The sequence below is a fragment of the Notamacropus eugenii genome, chromosome 3 (genome assembly GCF_028372415.1).
Source record: "Notamacropus eugenii isolate mMacEug1 chromosome 3, mMacEug1.pri_v2, whole genome shotgun sequence".
Taxonomy (NCBI): domain Eukaryota; kingdom Metazoa; phylum Chordata; class Mammalia; order Diprotodontia; family Macropodidae; genus Notamacropus; species Notamacropus eugenii.
In genome coordinates this window covers 305,026,740-305,040,379 of record NC_092874.1, presented here as the reverse complement: position 1 = coordinate 305,040,379, position 13,640 = coordinate 305,026,740, and the positions used below count along the sequence as shown (strand labels likewise).

General features: G+C 41.3%; 1 protein-coding gene across 9 annotated transcripts in view; it reads left to right on the top strand.

Annotated features, from left to right (window-relative positions):
• ZBED4 (zinc finger BED-type containing 4) overlaps positions 1 to 13,640 on the top strand; it is a 41,936-nt gene that overhangs the window by 22,688 nt on the left and 5,608 nt on the right. For 4 of the 9 annotated variants that reach the window (XM_072596529.1, XM_072596528.1, XM_072596531.1 and 1 more), the window contains 2 exons: positions 8,683 to 8,839; positions 9,911 to 10,080. The exons of 3 other annotated variants lie outside the window; for them this stretch is intronic. The gene's annotated coding sequence lies outside the window, so the exon portion shown is untranslated. The remainder of the gene's footprint in view (positions 1 to 8,682; positions 8,840 to 9,910; positions 10,081 to 13,640) is intronic. 2 more of the 9 variants (XM_072596535.1, XM_072596530.1) reach the window with 2 other exon arrangements.

Genomic DNA, 13,640 nt, shown 5'->3' with positions numbered 1-13,640 from the left:
CCCAGGACCTGGCATGCGGCAGGCATGTCACTGCAGCTTCTGGAGGCATTGATAGTGGGGGCCTGCTGCAACCTTTTTCTGGTATGATTTTTTTAAACCTCCTTTTCTTGTCCCAGCTTCCTGTCCAGCCTTCGGTGGGTGCCCTGACTTCCATTTCCCAGGGGATGTGCAAGGACCATCCTCAGGCTCCTCACATACTTGTGGCTCCCCCCCGCCCCAGGTCCACCCCCTCGACTTCTTCTGACCTTGGCATTCGGATCGAGTTCTTCTGTTTCCTCCTTGAGGCTGAGTCTCCTGACTGACCCTTCGATCTGGCCTCTCCAGAGCGTGTCCCCCTCATGGGTGAGAGCATAAGTGCTGCTGCAGCTTTTCCACCTTGTGACAAGAAGGTGACCTTCCAGCCAACTCTTCACAGAGTCTGGGCTGCTCAGGTGTCTCCCCATGCTGTCCTTGGACCCTGCCATACTCGTCTTCTTTGTTTCCTGTGGTGTCAGTCAGGAGGTGTGTCATTTCTGTTTCTGCCCCATATTGGGCTTCCCTCCTCTGCTCTCAGGATTCTTCATGTGAATATGAATTCTTTGTAGCCAGTTAAGATTTACTGAGAGCCTACTGTGCACCAGGCTGTAGGTGTACAAACAAAGACAAAAGGCAGCCCCCGCCCTGGAGGGGCTCACAGTCTGATGGGGGAGACAACAGGCACAAATGGACAGAATAAATTGGAAATGACCAGTGGAGAGAAGACACTAGAATTAAGGGGAGGAGAATTGGGAAGGCTTCCTGTGAAGGGGAGTTGGGGCTACCAGGAAGGTCAGCAGTGGGAGTGGAGGAGGGAGAGCATTCTGGGCCTGGGGGCAGCCAGGGAGGATGCCCAGAGCCAAGGCATGCAGGGTCTTGGTGGTGAAACAGTTGGGAGGCCAGGGTCATGGGATCAAAGAGGTCATATTAGAACTCTGTGAAGAGAGGAGGGGTATTTTCTATCTTGAGTCTCTTGGAATTGTCTTAGATCATTGCATTACTGAAAAGAGCTAGGTCTATCAGAGTTGGTCATCGCACAATGTTGCTGTTGCTGCATACGATGATGATCTGGTTCTCCTCCTCATTTCTTACAGCACAACAGTATTCCATCACAATCATATACCACAACTTATTTGACAATTCCGGGTGTGCCCTCACTTGCCAGTTCTTTGCCACCCCAAAGAGAGATACTGTCAATATACACAGTTTCTTTCTAACTCTTTGCACATCATTCCAAATTGCTCTCTGAAGTGCTTGGATCAGTTCACATTTCCACCAGCAGTATATTAGTGTCCCAATTTTTCCACACCACCTCAACATTTGTCATTTCCCACTTCCATCATGTTAGCTGATCTGACAGGGTGAGATGGTCCTTCCAAGTTGTGTTAGTTGTCATTTCTCTGATCAAAAATTTAGAGTATTTTTTCATAGATAGCTTTGATTTCTTATTCCAAAAGCTGCCTGTTCATATCATATTCTTTGACCCTCTGTCAATTGGAGAATGACTCATTCTTATAAATTTGACTGCATTTTCCATTTATTTAAGATATGAGGCCTTTATCCTAGAATCCATGCATATTTTTTTCCTCCAGTTTTCTGCTTTCCTTCTAATCTTGGCTGCTACATTGGTTTTATTTGTAAATAAAATTTTAAAATTTATTTTAATCTTTAATATAATCAAATTCAGCCATTTTATATCCCACAATGCTTTGTATCTCTTGTTTATTAATAAACTGTTCTCCTATCCATAAATCTGATAGGTGTAATGTGTTTCGCGCTCTTCTGACTTACTTAGGATAGCTTTCTTTCTGTCTAGGTCATGTATCCATTTTGACTTTATCTTGGTAAATGGTGTAAGATGTTGGTCTTGACCTTGTTTCTGCCAGACTGCTTTCCATTTTTCCCAACAATTTTTACCAGATAGTGAGTTCTTATCCCAAAAGCTTAGACCTTTGCATTTATCAAACACAAGGTTACTGTAATGAGTTATTACTGTGTATTGCATACATCTTGACCATTTGTTCTTCCAGATGAATTGTGTAATTATTTTTTCTAGCTCAGTAAAATAAATTTTTGTTAGTTTATTTGGGATGGCACTGAATAAGTAAGTAGATTAATTTAGGTAGAATTGTCATTTTTATTATATTGATTCAGCCCACCCATGAACAGAGTATTTAAATCTGAATTTATTTGTATAAAAAGTATTTTTAAATTATGTTTATATAGTTTATAGTTCTTAGGTATGTCTTGGCAGGTATATTCCCAGGTATTTTATATTGTCTACAGTTATTTTAAATGAAATAGCTCTTAAATATCTGCAACGGTTCATTGGTGGTAATAGAAATGCTGATGATTTATGTGGGATTTTTTGTATCTTGCTGCTTTGCTAAAATTGTTCATTGTTTTATCTAATTTTTTAGTTGAATCACTTGATTTTCCAAGTATCCCATCATAGTGTCTTTTTCTTCTCATATTGTTATTGCTAGCATTTCTAGTGCAATATTGAATAATGTTGGTAATAATAGGCATCCTTGTGTCACTTTTGATCTTACTGGGAAGGCTTCTAACTTAGCCCCATTAAAGATAATGCTTGGCATATATAATTGGGGAAAATCACTCCTAATAATGATAATCACTTTTCTGATTTCATCTTCATTAGTGGTCTATTGACCCTTAACATTTTTGATGCTAGTTTTCTTCTCTCTTTTCTGAACCATACTAAATATTAATCAGTGATTTTTCAATTTTATTATTTTTTTCATAAAACCAACTCCTAGCTTTATTTATTCAGTAATTTTATTACACACAGTTTTACTAATCTCACCTTTAATTTTCAGGATTTCCAATTTGATGTTTAATTGGGGATTTTTAACTTGTTCTTTTTCTAGTTTTTTTAATCTCATCCCTGATTCATTGGTCTGTTCTTTCTCTGTTTTGTTGGTATAAGCATTTAGAGATATAAATTTTCCTCTGATTACCACTTTTGCCACATCCCATAAGTTTTGGTGTGTAGTCTCATTATTGCCATTCTCTTTAACAAAATTATTTATTGTTTCTCTGACTTGTTCTTTGACCTGAGTCGAAAATTCTCGTCTGGTATTGGAAGGCATTTATTTATGCTTCTCACCTGGACAGCCATGTCTTGGAGGGTGTTGGGAGGATGTTGGAGGATGCGTCTGGTGCAGCAGTCAGTGCACGGGTCCTTCACCCGCCCTGCTTGTCAGCGGCACTCTTGTGGTTCTTCTCCGTTCACAGACTACAGATCACTGAACCTTTCCCCAGTGACTGAGCATGTCGATTCCATCCCCACTCAGGACTGTGACTGATCCATCTCTGTGACTGATGCCCAGTCATACTTTCTCCAGTTAAAAAGTAGGAATATTTTGTGGCTCTTCCTAAGGGATTCTAAATTCTTTTCCAGAATTGTTGGGCAAGTCCATCCTTCTCTCCCCATTGTGTTGGGGCGCATTCCAGTATTAACAGAGATGTCTATAAACACTGGACAGACTTTTCCCACCTGCGAGTTTGAGCACCAGGGAAAGAGTCTTTGCTGATGGTTTTCCATGGTTTGGAATGCCCTTTTCCTGTCTCTGTTCTCCAGGTCTAACCTGAGTCCCCCCTGCTCCACAAGGCACTTTTGAGCGAACCTCTGCCACAGTCTTTCCTCCTGAGATGTCCACTCTCTGCCCCTGGCATTTTGCCTTATGCCTCCACTGATTTTTTTAGTCCCACTTTTGTACTCAATCTGATGGTGTCTCCAGCGTGAGACTCTAAAGGTCTTTGTCTTCAGCGTCATTCCTCAACACCTAGATTTTTGTTAAAATATCATGACTTCTTGTTTGAAATCTCCCACAAAGATTTCTCCAGGAAGCAGTGCAGAAATGGAAGCAAAGAAAAAGGTAGAAATACTTGGGTCTTGGGAAATAATCTATTTAATTTTCTAAATAAGTAATTGAGCCTGACCCCACAAACCTTTTTCTTACCTCCACATTATTCAACATCTTTCCAGCGACAGCCCTCTATATGCCTCGTAATTTTTATTAGAAGTCCTTTGAAGTCAATTTTATGTGCCTCTGATCCATTTCTTTAAAAAAAAAAAATCTTGTATGGATAGTTTTTGTTCTTTCATCATTTTCATTTTTTACATTTTTAAAAAAAATTTTGTTAATTTATTTGTTTTCAGTTTTCAGGAATCACTTCCATAAGTTTTAAATTTTCCTCCCCTTCCCTCCCCTGTTCCTTTACACGACAGCATACAATTTTATATGGTTTCTACACATACATTCTTATTAAACAGATTTTCACATTAGTCATATCATTTTCATTTCGAAATTTGTTCTTCCTGTTCCACACCTAGCAAGCCATCCTTTGTAGAATAAGAAAGAAAAGAAAAGGAGTCCAGCAAAGCCAACCAGCACCCCCCCAGCTTCAGTATATAGTACTACAACCCTTGGCTCCCCCCCGAAAAAGGCTGGCTGGGTTTCACCCCCTCTCCTTCAAGCCCAACCTTCCTGAGCATTATTTTTTCTTTACATTCATTTTTCATTGTCTATGCTATGATAGATTTATTTTTACATGCGTTTATAATCCCTTTCCTATTCCCCCAAAGGAATAACAGAAACCCTAAAATTAAAACTCAGTATAAACACTCGAGAGTTCAGCACAGCATCTTCCCATATTGAACCTACGTTGGTCACTCTGTGTTTTACGTTCCTCGATTCCTCAGCAGGAGGAGAGTGGAATGTTTCATTTCCTGCCTTCTGAATTCATATTTCTCTTTGCATTGTTCCGCCCAGAGTTCTAACGGCATTCAGAGTTGTTTTTCTCTCTCCTGTTGTCATTGTATAAATTGTTCTGTTTCTGTTCATTTTACATCAGTTCATAGAATTCCTCCCAGCTTCCTCTGAAACTGTCTGTCTCTTCATTTCTTATGGCACTATAATATTCCGTTACCTTTTTATACCACAGTTTTTAAGGCATTCCTTACTAGGAAGATACCCCCTTAAGTTTCCAATTTGGAGCTACTATGAAGAGTTGCTGTAAATATTTTTCTGTACCTATGGGTCTTTTCCCTTCTTTCTTTTCTCTCTTTAGGAGTATAGCTTAGTAGGGATATCTCTGAGTCAAAGGTTCTACATACCTTACTTTTGGGGCACAATTCTGACTTGCTTTCCAGGGTGGCTAGGCAATTCACAGCTCCACCAACAATACACTAGTATTCCCATTTTCACACAAACTAGTATTTGTTATTTACCTCTTTTGTCATCTGTATTAGTCTAATGGGTCTAAGGTGAGCTCTCAGAGGAATTTTGATTTGCATTTCTCAAATAATTAGCAAATTGGAGCATTATTTTCCTGCCTATGATAGATGTACTAACAGACTAAGTCAGTGGACTGTCTGTCCAGTCTCATACTTAGGCACTGGGTGGACTTGGAGGGGGGTGCTCCTTGTTGTGTGGAAGGTGCCTTATGGCAGTGCTGAAGAGCTTTGAGTGTTGATCCTTCCCCTCGCCAGGTGGCCACTCTATTCCTGAGGCCCTGTTCCATAAAATGGAGTTGCCCAATAAATGCTCATCCCCTCCTCCTGCCGCCCCCCATTAGAACAGCTGATTGCGTTTTGTCTGAATTCAGCTGTGCTCACATGTAGGAACAGAATCATTGTGCAGCCATATTGTTCTGCTGAAATCCTTACATTTGCCCTGGCTTGGAGTTCTGTGAGAAGTCCCTTTATGGACTTGTTTAGCGCTTCTCTCTATTAAGGGATCTTGTGTCATCTGTCCCAGAGACCCCTCGTTGGAGAAGTCCTTGAAGGCACTTTCAAGCTCTGCCAGCTCAAAGGATCCTGCTGGGGGGCCGGTGAAGTGGGGGTGGCAAGGCCCCCCAGAGACACTTCCTGAAGAGGTGGGCACAGAGGTATGCAGGCTGGCAGCTTGCTCCATGCCTTCTGAAGGTAGCAAAGAGTCCATGCCCTTGTGCGTCTTCTGAAATCTAGAGGCTCAATCCCTGATTATTGAACACCACACAGGCTCTTCTTGATTCCTGCTATCCCTGTGAATGTAGCTTAGTCAATCCTGCTCCCATGTAGTCATTCCCTTGGTGACTCCAAAGGATCCTGGGCTACTGCCTTGAGGCTGCCCCACATTGGCGCCTTGGCAGTGCTGCCAGTTCACTGACCGGTAGGAAGGTTCTTCTGCTCATTCTAGTGTTTACTTCTGGTCTGTTCTGGAGAGAGAAGCCAGATAACCACCTTGGTTGGGACCATGTTGAAATAAGAGTCAGCCTGTGAAACTCATTCAGAAAAGTGTGTCTTCACTGCGGGGATTTTTCAGACCTATTTGAGCCCTTTTTGTTTTCCCATCAGTTGGTCGATCGGTCTGCTGAATAGACAGTGGTCACTGCCACAAGTGACTTCCATATAGAAATTACTTGTTATATAAAAATTATGTAGTGCAAATGTATTTATTCTTACTTTTTGCAGTTTTAGCTTCTATAGAAACACTTTTATAATTTTATCTTTGTTTAACTAGCAAAGTTACAAAGTCAGTGCTTTGCCAAATTTAAGACACGATAATAGTTTTGATTTATAGAATAATCTTTTCTCAAGACGTTGACATAGCGAATAGATCGTCTTAATAGCTCACTTTTAGAAGCATTTTCAGAAATATTCTTGAGATTTTTAGGGAATTCTCAAAGAAAATCTGACTTTTGTGGAGATAGAAAATACAAGAATTAAGTCTTTTTAAAAACAGGTTTTTAGTGATATCTTTTGTTTTTACATCACTTAGATCACTGTACCCTTCCCGTTTCATCCATTATAACAGCAATGACAAAAAATTAATAAGATTAAAAAAATAACTAAACTGTTCAGTACATCTATAAAAATCCCATGTAAGCTGTGTCTCACACCTGTGGGCTCCCAACTCTGTAAAGCAATGCCAGGGATAGAGAGGTGTCTTCTGGTTTTCTGAGGCCAGCTTGTTCTTTGTCATTTTATAACAGTGGTTATTTTTATTATTTTGTGGTGGTTCTTTCCATTTGCATCATTCCAGTCCGAGTGTCTTTTGTTTTCTGACTCTGCTTCCTTCCCTTTGCATTGGTACATTTTCCACTCTTCTCGCAGCTCATCGAGCTTGACATTTCTCATGGCACTCTGACGTCACATTTTTCACATAGCACAGTTTGTTCACATTGGCATCTCTTGTTTCCATTTGTTAGTGTAGGTGGGACCTTTGTTTTGGTCATTGGCTTCCTTAGGTCATTTGCCTAGTTGTGGGATCGTGGAGTCAAGGAGTATGGCTATTTTAGCACCTTTTTTTGTATGATTCCTAATGGTTTTCAGAAAGGTTGTGGAACTATATTTTGAATAGCTAGTGCCTGAGATTTAAGACTCTTGGGTTCTTTCTGATGGATTGGCCAGTCCAAGATGGGAAGAGTCGTACTTTTCTGAAGCTTCCAAGAGCCCTGGTTCTATATTTGGCTGCAGCACCAGCAGAAGTCTGGTGTCCAGGACGAGGGAGGGCGAGAGTCACCCAAGCATCCTGTCAGCTCCATTGTAGACTTGCTCCTGAGGTGGTGTCCCAGACTTCAGAGTGAGGACGTACCCCCTCTGGACAGCAACCCCTCCATGAGACCACCCAGCCTCCCCCACTTGCACCAAATCTGGTCGTTGGTCCTTTGATCTAGCTGCAGTCTGGCTCTCCCACTCTGGCCTTTCTTGTTCTGTGGCTAGCCTTGACCTTATCTTTCTCATTTCGGTTGTGACTGCCCGAGAATCTCTTGTCTCCTTTCCCTGGCCTCCATCAGCTTCTCTTCCTCCCTGGGGAAGCTCCATCACCTAAGTTACCATTCCTGCTAGAACTTCAGAATATTGCTAGAGATCCCTGCTGCCCCAGAGACTGAGGCTGGCCACCTGGGTTGAGATGATGGGGTACCTGCACTAAGGCTGGCCACCAGTATGCAAGAGGCCTTCAGGCTCTGGGAGGGAAGGGGGATTGGGCCATGATGGTCTTGGCTTCAGTCCCCTAGTGGTTCTTCTGCTCTCCCTGGCTGATGCCCAAGTCACCAGATGCTTCTCCTTGATGAGATGGATGATCATTGTGCCCAGAGGTACATGGTCTGCTGGCCTAGGCTGGTGGAAAGTGAGAATTCACTGTCCCAGCCAGTCTTTTCATGACTGTCAGTGACGGTTAGCATTGCAGGCCCCACTGGGTGTTAGCCTTTGCTTCCCAGGCTCTTTGCAACTTTTATTTTTTTTAAATCCCCTAGAGAGTCCTTGGATCCCACAGTTTGAGTGACCTGGGAGCCTCTTGCAGGGAGCCTGTTGTCCTAAAGGGGGTAGTGTTGGATAAGAAAAGAATTGGAGTTCTTAGCACAGAGCTTGGAGGGGTCAGCAGGGGCCTGGGCAGAGCAAGGGGGACCCTCCCTCTCCTCCCCTGACTGTTGGTCAGATTTCAAACAGAAACATTATTCAGGACCTGATTCCTTAGAACCAGGTTTAGGTGAGGAGAGAACACAAGCTATCACACAATCCTGCAGACTGGTTAAAACATATGACATGACAACACCAAGAATTGCTACATAAAATACAGGGCTGTTTAAGGTCCATGACCCCCATATCACTCTTCTCTATTACAAATCACTTTTGTTTTTTGTTTTTTTTTTAAACAGCTTGAACACCTTTTCACCTAATTAACACCACCACAGTTCTCTCAATTAATAGAACATGCCATTAATGACCCACTCCCAGGTGTTTCAGTCCTGTTAAGGAGTCTTCCACAGAGGATTACTGGACCCAACATCTGTGCAAAGTAGCTACTTCATGAAGGTAATCATTTGACGTGGGGTGGTTCCTAAAGGCAATGAATTCACTGCAGATTTGTGGAATGAAAACATGACAAGCCCTAGATGTCAGGACCAGATTTTAAACTGTCTCTATCTTTATTAGGTTGTCTTCATACTCTCCATTCATCTTGGCACATAGTAAGTCAGTCTAGGTCCTGCAGAAATCTCCAGTTGGGATTTCTGAACAGCTAGAGGTTTTGGAGGTTTTGAGCAATATTCATTAGCACACATTCAAATGTGGTTCAGTGTCTGATCAAAGCTAGCTGTGTGTCATCAAGCAACATAAATATTAAAGTTTATTTTTTAAATAATATTTTTCCCAGTTACGTGTAACGACAGTTTTTAACTGTCTTTTTTTCATTTAAAAAAATTTTTGAGTTCCAGATTTTCTCGCCCTCCTGCCCCCACCTCCCAACAGTTAAGCAGTTTGATATAGATTTTACATGTTCAGTCATGCAAAACAGAATGTTAAAGGTTTGTTGTTTTTTTTTTTAACATTTATTACGAGAACAAAGATGAAGCTTAAAACTAGAGCTCTAGGCCCTTTTGCACCTTGGCCCCTCCCAGTTCACAATGTTTCCCCTCACTTAATGGCTGACATCGGCTCAGATCCACATTTGGACTGCACGGATGGAGCCTCTGTATGTTGTTTGTGAACTTGGCTTTTTCCAGGAAAGTGGCAGTTTGACCTTAGGTCATCGCTGCGCCCCACTCTGGCACTGTACCCCTTTGTGAGACTGGACCTCACCCCACTCTTTGCAGCAAGTTCTGCAGATTCGGGGGACATTCACCATGTCCGTGGCAATGTCAGCTTGAAGGGTGGCAGAAACCCCCAGATCTTACCTTGGGCTGGCTGGCGACAGGAGGATAGAACATAAGGCAGCATGTGAATAAATGCTGTGGGTTTGACCGTTCTCTGTTGTAAACTTAATAAGCCTCAACAAAAATAATCAGAAAATCTATGAGAGATGTCGTCTGACCGCAGATCCTCTCCAAGGAGGCAAAAGCAAATGAATTAACAAAGAAAATGACTTTGTTTTGTCTCTCCTTCCAGCCTTTCCCCCTTGGCCTTCCCTCTCTCCTTTCCTCCCTGATGTAGTGGATACAGAGTACTGAACCTTTGAGTCAGGAAAAGTTCTGTTAGCTCGGTGACCCTGGACAAATGGCTTCACTTTTCTGATTCTGTTTCCTCATCTCTAATGCGGGCTCTTACCTCACGGGAAGGTAGGATTCATTTATTTTATGACTTATTATCTCCCATGTGATTGCTGTTGACATGTTTGTACCATCTCACTATAGGAACTTTCTGATGCTCTGCCAACATTAGATTTTATCTTTTTAAAATTTCTTTATCCTGTTCTCATCATCTCTGATTATTAAAGAATTTGAGAATTTTTTTATGTGGTTCTTGAAAAGTTTAATTTCTTTCAGAAGTTATGTTTGTCCTTTAAGAATTGCATATCATGTAGTGTCTTTAGTTACTCTAAAATCAGTTACTGTCCATAGGTTTTGGACAGCAGGCCTTTATTGGGTGGGGGTAGAGGTGTAGGCGAGTATGCCTCAAGTACTCACATGTACATACAACTGACGTTTTTCCCTAGTCTCTCTTCTGTGTTCTTGTCATGCATGTTCTAGAGACATCTTAAATGTCACATGCCCCAAACTCAACTCACTCTCTTCTCTCCCCCTCTCCCCAGGCCCACCCCTGTTCTGAACTCCCCAATTTCTGTCAAGGGCCTCACTGTTTTTGTACTTACCCAGATCCCAACCTTGGAGTTATCTTTTGCAAACGCTATCATTCCATCACATCCTTTGCTAAATTTGGACATTTTTGATTACATACCATCTCTTATAACTGTCTCCTTCTTAGGGAGCTACATGGTACAGTGAATTAGAGGGCTGGTCTAGAAGTCAGGAAGACCAGAGTTCAAATGTGGCCTCAGATACTTCACAGCTGTGTGACCCTGGGCAAGTCACCTCTGCTCTGCCTGCCTCAGTTTCCTCAGTTGCAAAATGGGAATAATAATAGCCTTGATTTGACCTTCATCACTCACTCTTCTCTTTCCCCCTCTCCCCGTTGTGTACTCTCTCATGTTGTACTGTCATCCCACAAAAGAAGCATGATCCTTTCTCATCAAGTGTTGGGGATTGTTTTCCTTTGTTTTTACAGTATTCATGGGTGCCTGAACCTGTAGGCAGGATGTTGTCAGGTTCTGTTCGATTTCTTACCCTCCCAACACATTTTAGAAAGAAGTCTCTTTGGTCTCTCTGTTGACCCTCCTTACCTCCCACATATTCACTCTTCCTGCATTTCAACGGCAAATAATCTCTTCATTTCTGGTTTTCTTTTCTAAAAATGTTTCAAAATTTAAAACTCAAAATCTAATGGAATGACTTTTGGAAACTAAATATAAATAAATTATTTTTTTAAAAATAGCTATTCTCTAATTATAAAACTTCTTACAGTCATGGCTTCTTTTTGGTAATATTTTCCACTGGCTTTTGACTTTCTTGTAATTTTGATTTCCTCCAAGAGTCTGTAGTGTGGATAGATAGAACAGTCCCATTCTAGACATCTCTCTGGTTCCATTTAGTTGAACTACTTTTTAACCACTCTGTTTCTTTAATTCAATCTTAAGATGCCCTCAAAACATCATCTAAGGGGCGAGGCAGTAGGTGGCCCTATTGTCCTCTTCTCTGGTCAGACCATGTTTGGAGTATTCTGGTTATTTTGGAGTACCAGGTTTTAAGTTGATCATTGAAACCCTAAATGTCCAGATGAGGGCTTTCTGAATAGTGAAGGGACCAGTTCCCCATGCTGGGTGGACATTAGTTGAAAGAACTGGGTGTGTTTAGCCTAGAAAAAGAGACTTAGGGGAAGATAGGATGACAGCATTGAGAGGCAGAAAGAGACCATGGACATCATCATTTACTGAGGAAACTGAGGCCTGTGAAGTCTTAATCACTATTGCCAAGTATTTAAAGGCCTGTTATTATGTAGAAGAAGAAGATTTTGCCTGGCTTCAGGTGATAGAACTGGGAACAGTGGGGCAAAGTTACATAGTGATGTTTGATTTGATTGAAGGAAGAACTTGGATGAAAGTTGGAGATGTTTGAAAATGACAAGGCTGTCCTTGGTGAGCAGGGATGGCCGTGTGGACCTAGGGGCCTTGGGTGCCTTGGCCTGGACAGGCTTAAGGATCCCTTCCTTCTCTGAGATGATAGACTGTTCCCTCTCTTCTTCCTGATTTCCCTGGTTCTCCAATGGCATCCTTGGCACTTCCCCTTGATATTGGCTGCATCTTCCCATCCTCCCTCTCCTTTACTCCTTCCTTCTCCCTGATGATCCAGGGATAGAAACCACATCCCATCAGCTCAGCCTCCACAGTGATGCTTCTGTCTCAGCCAGGAAGCTGATCCAGGAAGCTCTCCCTGATTTTTTCCCTGACTCCAGCTATAAAGAATCTCTCCCTTTACACTTTTTTTTGGCAAGGGGAGGGTGGCTGTCCCTTTTATGGTGCTTCATTTAAAATGTCTACTTTGAACTAGGGTTATTTATACACATATGCTGTGTCCATTACTAGATTGGAAGTTCCTTGAGGACAGGAACAACATTTTATTAATCTTTGTGTTCTATACTTAAATTTAATCAATTACTGACATTTAATAATTGATTAAATTGATAGTCATTGATGAATCATTTAATAATTGACATTTATCACCCTGAGGCTTACAAAGTACTTTTCTCACAAAAACCTTCAGAGGTTAATGCAAGTATTATCACAATTTTACAGATGAGGAAACAGACCCAGAAAGGTAAAGTCACATATATAGCAACAAAGCCAAGATTTGAGCCCAAGTGTCTCCTGAGTCCCAGATCTTCAACACTATATGGCACAATGATGTTCATTTGGTGCAGGTGCTGCTACTAGTATTAGTTCCTTTTTTTTTAGCTGTAATTTTAAGTATCAAAAAGATTTTTTTTTTTTTGCTTTTTTACAGAAGAGGAGAGATTGGGGGATCTTAACATGTTAAATAAAAATATTTTTATGAGGTAGCTAGTTGGAGGAAACTTTTTTTAAAAGATAGAGTGAAGTTGTAATAGGAATAAACTTTCTCAATGTAAATTAAGGCAGACTGTAGCTATATTTTCAGGGTTTCAGGACATTGGAAGAGGAATTAATTTTGTTTGCCTTAGTGGTATGGCACCCCTAATGGACAGGGTTTGATTTGCTACACTTAAGTCTCAGCTCAGAGGCTGATATTTTTCCTAGACCTTTAACTTTACTGTCTTGGCTCATTTCGGTCTTTACCAGTAATTATAGTAAATTAAGGAAAAGAAAGTTACATTTAAGATTGTTATTCTTCCTTTTATGACACCTCTTGCCAACATTTCTAGTCAAAGTTTTGTAGACCATGGGGTGCATCAACTCTTGGTCAGAATGTACATTTTGGGGTTATGGCTGCCCTTGTTTTCCATCTCCTTTAGCAATGGATTTTTGAGTGTGTGTTCCTTTTCTTTTGTTGTTTTTTTTATTGGTTCCTTTTGTTTTGTGACAACACTATCTAGTCTGTCTCTGTCTCTGTCTCCCTCTCTCACATACACACACGCACATGCACACACGCACACACACACACACACATAAAATACCTCCCAATAAAGAGAGAGTTAAACCCAGTTGCCTTATGGTGTGATTATGACTGACAGTACCCATCACTTTCCAGTTTTGTAGTTTACTATTTGTTTACCAAAAGGAAGACTGTAGTGTTTTGCTTTGCAACCC